Source organism: Berghia stephanieae, chromosome 10, assembly GCF_034508935.2.
Source record: "Berghia stephanieae isolate SIO BIC M18660-M18661 chromosome 10, UCSD_Bste_1.3, whole genome shotgun sequence".
Classification (NCBI taxonomy): domain Eukaryota; kingdom Metazoa; phylum Mollusca; class Gastropoda; order Nudibranchia; family Aeolidiidae; genus Berghia; species Berghia stephanieae.
The window spans coordinates 30,696,281-30,703,868 of NC_088369.1; the positions used below are offsets into that span (position 1 = coordinate 30,696,281).

General features: G+C 35.3%; 1 pseudogene; it reads right to left on the bottom strand.

Moving 5' to 3' along the window:
- Nucleotides 1-3,824: 3,824 nt before the first annotated feature.
- Nucleotides 3,825-5,074, bottom strand: LOC144980638 (uncharacterized; annotated as a pseudogene).
- Between the last annotated feature and the right edge of the window lie 2,514 nt (nt 5,075-7,588).

A 7,588-nucleotide genomic window follows, 5' to 3' on the forward strand; every position in this document is an offset into this window, starting at 1 on the left:
ATGATATTTTTTTTTCTTGTAAATCATCTCTCTGTTATGCATGTATTGTTTTTGTTTTACATATGATTTGGCAGTGTGCTCTTGGAATCTACACCTGTTTCCTAGTTGAACCACTGGGTGGGGTTCCTGACCTCCCATAGTGGGCAGGGAGGTACTTACTGTGTCTTCTATCCCCCTATATCTGTTTTCCAACTAGCTTTCTATCTTTGTCTTGGAACTGGCCGGGTACCCTGGCTGGGAGGGAAACAGTCAAATGAATGGTTTTGGGAGATGATATTTTTTCCTTGTAATTTCCTTTGAATTTATAATGTAAGCATTTGAGCGTATTCCTCTTTATTGGATTTTGTGTTTGTGTCTGGATGGACTTTTAGGTGATCTCATACTAGGTACTTTGATGGTATGCTCTTGGAATTTACATCTATTTCCTATTTGAACCATTCCCCTTGGTCTTGCCTTTTCTTGGGTGCTCTAATTGTAATTCTAGAACTTTTTACTAACCCATTTTCTTCCTTGTTACTGGCGCTGATATGACCTAAATGTGTTGCAAGCGCGGTAAAACCCTTAAAAACAAAAACATAGTTGAACCAATTCCCCTTTGTCGTACCTTTTCTTTAGTGCTTTAATTGTAATTCTAGAACTTTTTATTATCCCATTTTCTTTCTTTTTACTGGCGCTGATATGACCTTAATGTGTTGCAAGCACCGCAAAACCCTTAAAAAACAAACAAATATTTTGCTTTACTTTTACTCATTATTGTTTATAAATTTAGGTGCACTACATTCAGTCTTCAGCATTATTAGAGGTGGAAATCCTGTATCTTATTTTTTACCCTTGAAATTCGAAAGAACATTTTTTGTATATTATCTGTGATATTAAGATAAACACAATTGGAAGGAAAGTTTTGAATAATTTCATTTATGGGCTGGATAAAAGCTTGATTAAAATACAAGGGCTCCCCCCCCCCCGGGAAAATGGTCATATCTTTTTTAATTAAGAATTTTAAAGTCTGTAAATGCCAAATGGAAATGCATTCAAATTTCAATTTCCCCAAGGAGCACCAATATTTTCATTCATAATGAAAATGAATGATGTAGCAAAAAATTCCCCTTATTGAAAAATGGTCAAATGCAGAAGTTCAGGTTGTTATTCGGCTTTTGCAGGCAATAGGGCTAAAGCCATCTGAAATTCATGGTGAGATTAAAGCAGTTTATGGTAAAGATGTCTTAGGACGATCACAAGTGTATTATTGGTGTGAATTGTTTAGAGTTTGACACATATCTAGAAGATAAGCTGGGCCGTGGAACATGTGTTTCATCTGAGACAAAGGAGAATGTTGGAAGTTGATGAGTTGATTCAAAGGGAAAAAAGGCTGAAAATGAGAGAACGTTTAAATTGTGGGCATTTCAAAGTCAACCATCCAGTTGATTCCACATTTTTGTCTTTCTCCCATTTTTAGATGCACCTGGGGTCGCTTCCTTTCCAGCCTATTTTAGACAATTTCACTGTCCGCTAATTCACCGGTCCACGAAAGGGAGTGGATACAATAACAATTAACAATAAAACCCAGATCTGTTTTGTAATGAAGCGTGCCTGAAGCTGAAGTTACCATGTTTAAAAGCATGGAGTTTATATAGCAAAAATCTGGTAAGAGTAAGAGCCATTTAGCATGTTGAGTTCAAAACATGCTTTTAATGATGGCGTGCTTTAAGACTGCATGGTCTGTATCAACTTCTTGGACCAGTGAAGTGCTTTCTGGCAGGGACTTGATTCACAGATGACGAGCTTGTAGTCGCTTGATGGAGATTTCTTCAAGCAGGGCATCTTCTCCCAGTCCCAAGCTAGAAAAAAATGCATCAGTTACAACGGTGATTATGTTGAAAAACAGCAGTGATCAAGGTAATATGTGTTTTAAAAAAATAGGAATCAACCCAAAAATATTCAATCTATGGCCATTTTTCTGGGTTTTTTTTGTGTGGAACAAGCCTCGTTTGTGTCTGGGTGAATATAGGTTGTACATAAGATTACATCTATTGTTGTCATGAAATGTTTCTTTAATTCTCACAAGAAAATGTTTTGACTTTTTGCATGACATGACATGAATGTGCTATGTCTTAGACTTAGAGTATTGATTGACTTTCATTGATTTTGATAGAGTGACCATTGATCTAAAATGTTGAATTTAAATGACTAATATGTTGAATTCTTACAATTTTATTGTAACAATACCTCAGATCAAATTTGACCTCAAATTTTATTTTTATTTTCAAAGTTGCAGCTAAATTTTTTGATTCATTCGTTGATCTTTGAAAGCATATAATTATTGAAATAATATTTTTGGCCTTAGACACCATTTGAGTTTAATTAAAAATGCCTTGATTTAATCCTTATGTAGTATACAAGTAATGCAAGTTTTGTGATCTTTAAACATTGAATCAACAAGTTACATTTGGACTAGGACTAGGTGATCTTTTTTGGTTTAAGTTTAAGTGTAGTGAGTGAAAATAAGAAATAATCTATAAGTGTTGCTTTTCTAGTGTTTCATATCTACGATACATTTCCCTTTTGTTATAAAGGTTAAAAAATTACTCTTCGTCAAAATTACATCACTCATTACTGATTACAAGCCTTGATTGTTGCAATGAATTGTCAGACAGGAATGTATGAATTCAAGAACTTGCAAATCATATTTTAAAATAAATATATGTCTGCATGAACTACGTACAGGAAGCAATGCTTTTCAGTTTCATCCCTACTAAGGTGGTTAGCACTTTTTATTGTTGAGAGTTTGTCAACAAACAATAAATAAAAGAAATGTAAAAACAATGTCATTTCAAATTGTATTTAATTAACTTGAGTTGTTTCATTTAGCTAAATAGTTTTCAATGTAAAAAAAAAAAATTGAGCTTTTATATAGCGCAATATCCACTAAACATGCTCAAAGTGCTTTACAAGGGGTCATTGATCAACAGAAACATGTAGGACGGGACCTTGGGTGGGGTTCCTGACCTCTCATAGTGGGCAGGGGGGTGCATATTGCGTCTTCTATCCCTTTATATCTGTTTTCCAACATGCTTTCTGTCTTTGTCTTGGAATGAGATTACTTGGTTTTGTCCTGGCTGGGAGGGAAACAGTCAATTGCATAGTTATTGTTTTGGGGGATGATATTTTTTTCCTTGTAAATCATCTCTCTGTTATGTATTATTATATTTGTTATTTTAAATGTATAATGTAAGCATTTGAATGTATTCCTCTTTGTTGGATTTTGTATTTGTGTCCGGATGAGACTTATAGGTGATCTCAAACTAAGTACATTGGTGGTATGCTCTTGGAATCTACATCTGATCCCTATTGTTCCCACTTCCCCTTTGTCATAATTTCTCTTGGCTGCTTTAATTGTAATTCTAGAACTTTTTACTATCCTATTTTCTGGCGCTGATATAACCTAAATGTGTTGCAAGCGCTGTAAAACAAAAACAATAGGACGGGACATGACGCCTGTGTTAGGCCATATTACAATATTTTTTGGACAGAGACAACGTTGTTCACGACCAGGTACTCATTTTACACCTGAATACGGTGAGAGAATGTGAATAAAGAGCCTTTTCCAAGGACTCAACTATGCACTGAGCGAGGCTCGAACCCAGGACCTTCTGATCCAAAAGTGAGTGTCATACCTCAAGACCACATAGCCGCAATTAAACATTAATAGTTATAATTCACAATTTCTATAATCAAAAAGGAAAAAGTTGAATATTCATGTCACAACACAAACAAAATATTAATATCAAGTCTCTGCAATGATGTCTATCTTTTTTTTTAAAATTTATTCGCTCTACTTTCAAATTAAGGTTTAAATATCTTGAGTGGACATTTTGAATGAATGAATGAAAACTTGATTTTCTGAGGACTGAAATTAGTGAACAAGTCTTCAAGCTCTGGCAGTGCCTTGGCTTCTGCCTTTTCTTTCCTTTTATCTTCTTTGGGTTTTCTAGACACTCCTGATGCTGATCCCTTGACCACGCTTCTTTTTTCCTTTGAAATGTTTCTCTTCCTGTTTCGGCTTTCTGGTACAGAATGTTTTAGATGAATGTTCCAATTCCATGGAGTTGAAGTAGTCCGGTCTCATGCGATTTGTACATAATCGTCGTCCAACCATGTCCAGATCCTGCTCTGCTTGGGTTTCACCTTTGCTGCTGCTACTATTTCTACTGATTGGGCTGAGCCTTCTGTTTTGTGGTTTGCCGACTAGGACTTGTGCGAGTGAAAGCATATCCATAGTTACATGATCTTAGCACTACAGGACACTGTTTATCACATTCTGGACACTTTTTAAACACAGTTCTGTCCACCTTCTTCATTTTGACACTTATTCACAAAAGTGAAAAAAAAATTGAAATGCATTTAATTTTATTTAGAACTGATTCAGATAGATATTGCAGCTCTTTGCTACTTTGTTGTCAAACTCTGCTCGACGCCATCATGTAAATGCAAGTGGTGGATGGAATTTCCTAAAAATTCTCTCCACCTCCACCCACACACTCTGGGTGAGGTTCCTGACGTCCCATAGTGGGCAGAGAAGCACTTACTGTCTTCTGTCCCCCCTTATCGGTTTTCCAACACGCTTTCTGTCTTTGTCTTGGAATGAGATTACTTGGTTTTGTCCTGACCCTGGCTGAGAGGGAAAGAGTCAAATGTATAGGTTTGGGAGATGATATTTTTTGTCTTGTAATTGTAAATCATCTCTGTTATGCACTGTATTATTTTTTGTTTTACTTATATATAATATGATTTGTAAATTTGAGTGTGTTGTTCTTGGCGGGGACCTGTTGCTTGTGTCTGGATGAGACATTTAGTGATCTCAAACTAAGTACACTGATAGTGTGCTCTTCTAATCTTCATCTGTTCTTTATTTGAACCAATTTCCATTTGTCTTACTTTTCTTGGATTCTGGGATGTAATTCTAAAACTTTTTATTATCACATTTTCTTCCTTTTTACTGTCGCTGATATGACCTAAATGTGTTGAAAGCCATTAAAAAACACAAACACACAAACTGGGCTGATGGAGTCTTCATTAGTCAATCTTGATATTTCTTCTAATCCTGGGTGGGGTCTTTTGATCTGCCATAGTGGGCAGGAAAGTCATTTGCTATGACTTCTATCGCCTTCTGTTTTCCAAGTTGCTTTTTGTCTTTGATTTGGAATGAGATTACTTGGTTTTGACCCGGCCACAGCCAGAGAGTCCTTAGCTAAGAGGGATTCAAATATATAGCTACAGTTTTGAGTGATATTTTCTTTTTCTTGTGAATCTCTGTTATAAGTTATAATATTTGGTGGGGTCATTTGGTCCCCCATAGTCATGGGTTCGAGCCCCCATCGCTGCTGTTTTTATTCTCTATTTTGTCTTCGAGCACCTTTCTACTCACTTCAATTCTTGTCATTATCATTCCTTCTTAGCGTGCATGTTTTGCACATTACTGAATCTAAATGATTTGACTGTTCTTTTATCTCCCTTTTACTGACTTAGTTAAATGCGTTCCAAATGCTGTAAAATCCCTAAAAACAAGAAGCAAATTGTTAATGTAAATTTTACAAATCTGCAATATTTTGACCAAACCATCCTCTTCCTTTTCCTGATGCTGAAATGACCAGTGCCAGAAGACAAAAAAAATAAAATCACCGCAGCGATGGGGGTTCAAATCCATGACCCTACTGTTACAACAACTCCCCCTGGCTGGGAGACGGATGCTCTAAGGTCGATGCCATCCATCACTCAAAAAAAAAGTGGTTTCAAACGTAGTGTCTACCCTGATGAGTCTGTCTTCTTGAAGTCGAGTTCAATACACACAAACTCTGTGAAGTTTGTTTACAAGTTACAAGTCATCAGTAATGCTTAAAATATTCTCTATACAAACGTAGAGATGATTACATAGAGATGATTGACACATTGAGTAAGCTCCGATATTGATTAAGTGTACTTTGCAAAGTGTACAAACTGTGTAGCCAGTGGTGATAAAACTTAAATGAAATGGAATGACTTAAGATAAATTGTTATTATTATTATTATTATTATTATTATTATTATTATTATTATTATTATTATTATTATTATTATTATTATTATCAATGTTAAGAAAAATTATTGTTCTTATTATCATTATTATTGTTGTTGTTGTTATTGTTAAGAACAATTACTGGCACATAAAAGTTCTGTCACCCCCAACCACCCTCATTGATTCTAAAAACACCCAATTAATATAAAAAAACTATTACATACTACTATTCTTGATCTTTGAACTATTCATTTTCCATTTAAACAGACAATATGCATTGTTGGAAAACAGTGAATCAACAAGAATCACGTGCGTGGTGATAAATATTGCACCGCACAATCGCACAATCGAAACAATGCACTGTAATGTGTAATTTTTTTAAAAACCAGATCATTCCTTCTGGGCTTGGAAGTTATGCATAATTACAGAAACTTAATTTTAAGGTATAAACGAGTACACTTTACAGAGTTTGTGAGAAAAATAAAATGATGAAAAGGATATAGTAGAATCTGCATAAAGTAGCAATGACTATCCCGCACAAATCTTTGGGCCTCTTTTTCGCTCACGAAGTGCCAAAATTCGTGACAAAATATGGGACGAAGCCGTTCCATACATGCTATTTTAAAAAAATAATTAGGACGCTGTTTATCGATGAATATGACTGAAAGTTGGCACACAATTAGAAAAGAGGTCATTTTAGATTATGTCAAGCGACAAAACTCGTACGATTACCAGAAGACGGTTAAAAATAGATTTTTACTCTTTGGAGTACAATATTTCTAAAACAACAAAGAGGAGAGATTTTGTCGTTCATAAGGTTATATATGCACATTTCTTCTATTTATATTTCAAATTTCATTGGTTTATGATAAGTACTTTTCCCGTATTCTCACAAAACATCAACCCAATTTGCATTTTAATGAGTGAAAATATGGAGACGGCCATTTTGCTCCCCCATCGCGAGACATGAAAATGACGTGAGCGAGGCAAGGCTGCCAGACTATAACCTGACCAAATTCGACTTCAAAAGTAGCTAAATAGATAATCATATGGCTTTCACTATTAAGACTGGCCCACTTAAAATGAACTAAATTTTAACAAACAGAAAATTGAATAGACTAGAATAAATGTCACTGAGACAAAAATAGATGAATAAAATTATATAAAAGAAACAAAATTATATATTTGGCCACACACGTGGCCATCTGGCAACCTTGTTAGCGATGACTGATGACACAAATCCTCGCGCGCGCTTATTTAAAATGAAGGTATTGTTCCATTGTTATGTCATAGGGATAGTAGATTAACACATTCTCTCTCTCTCTCTCTCTCTCTCTCTCTCTCTCTCTCTCTCTCTCTCTCTCTCTCTCTCTCTCTCTCTCTCTCTCTCTCTCTCTCTCTCTCTCTCTCTTTCTCAAATAAATACTAGAAATAACATAAGCCATGGTCTCACGGGACTGATTGATAATAATTTAGCAGGCATTTTTCGTGTCATTTGTTTTGGGTTGTAGACACAAAATTACACTTCGGAAAAGT